Genomic DNA, 1,688 nt, shown 5'->3' with positions numbered 1-1,688 from the left:
ATTTGCTTATGCACCCATTTGTCTTCAGCAATCGTGTCAGGGCCTTCCTTGCTTTTTTATGACATGTATTAATCTTGTAGGCATGATTCTGCCTTTGTGAATGTTATGGAAACATTTGTCTTATCACCAATCCCCACTGCTAGTGTAAATAGTGTCCAGTCACTTAAGAGTTTAATCTGTATAATCCAACAATTCATGTATTGCAGTCTGAAGCCTGCCTATACTTATATAATTTCCTTTTCTCAACGGTACTGTAAATTCCATATCATTGGTTAAATTATTAGCATTATCAACTGAATTACCTTATGGCGCTGGGGGGGGATTTATAATGGTATCTATTGTAAAATGATAACAATGTCTTTAAAGTGAAGCAGAGAAATATATAAACCATAGATATATGAATGGATTTGAGGCTCACAATTCTAGTCCAAATCTAAAAATAATTAGTTCCTTTGACATGTCCTGTTTGATGACATGGTCCTGCTGGATGCTTGAAGATATGGATGTTATAGCAAAGTGTGGTGAGGAAACAAGATGTGTGGGGTCTTAAAAGGCTTATCTTAAAACAAGTAGCCACCTATGTGAGATGTGAACTAACTCCACAAGGAAGAAGCACACCAGCCTGTGTGATCCAAGGGTTATAAACAATAAAATCCAAATCAGAAGGAGGGGAGGGTATCAGAGCTTAATTTGTGAACACCTGGTTTTCAGAAGGCTGTGTATAAATGATAGTAGAAGCCCCAAATCCATTTGCTGGTTCCTCACATGGATTAAGCCTCTGGTGAAACCCCTCTGATCATATTGAATTATGAGAATAACTTCATTATCAGAGAGCATTATAAAGTCAATTATGACAGATGCAATTAAGTTAAAATGTAATACCTTATCATTTGATCTCCCTTTTGACCTATCTTAAAATTGTTTGTTTTTAATCTTTTCTGCTGTCCTTTGAGTGAGGATTTTATGTGTTTTGTCTGGTCATTTTTTGTTGTTTTGTGCTTCCTGTTTGTATTTTTGTATGCTTTTCTGTGAAATCGTATGAACTATAGGATAGGTAGCTCTATAGAGACAATATTGGAATAATAATTGTCTATGGGCATGGCAAGGGTCAAATGGGGGGGAATGGGGAGCTAACAGCAATGAGTCCTAGAAGAAAATGTTCCAAAAAAATTGAGGTGATGATTACCCAAATCATCTCATTATAATTGAATGATTAAGTTTTTGACATGTGAGGTATATGCCAATAAAACTATTTTAATAAATGAAGGAAAGAATACATAGTCACTGTACCAAAAAGAATTAGTCGACACTCAACTATTTCAAGAGGTTGGATGTGACTAAGAACCAATCGTATTGAAGGAAGAAGTTCAAGCTGCGCTGAAGGCATAAGCCAAAAGCAAGCCTTCAGGAATTGATGAAATACCAACTGAAATGTTTCAACAAGTTGAAGCACTGGAAGCACTCACTCCTCTATGCCAAGAAATTTGGAAGACAGATGCTTAGCCAACTGACTGGAAGAGATCCTTAATTGTATCCATTCCAAAGAAGAGTGACCTAAAAGAAGGCATAAATTCCAGAACGGTATCATAAATATCACATGCAAGACAAATTATGCTGAAGACCATCCAACAGCTGTTAGAGCATTCCATTGACAGTGAGCTGCCAGAAATTCAGACTGGATTCAGAAA

This window comes from Echinops telfairi, unplaced genomic scaffold (assembly GCF_000313985.2).
Source record: "Echinops telfairi isolate 266 unplaced genomic scaffold, ASM31398v2 ScPeMD7_443;HRSCAF=831, whole genome shotgun sequence".
In the NCBI taxonomy this organism is placed as follows: domain Eukaryota; kingdom Metazoa; phylum Chordata; class Mammalia; order Afrosoricida; family Tenrecidae; genus Echinops; species Echinops telfairi.
Note: the sequence above shows the minus strand (reverse complement) of the source record.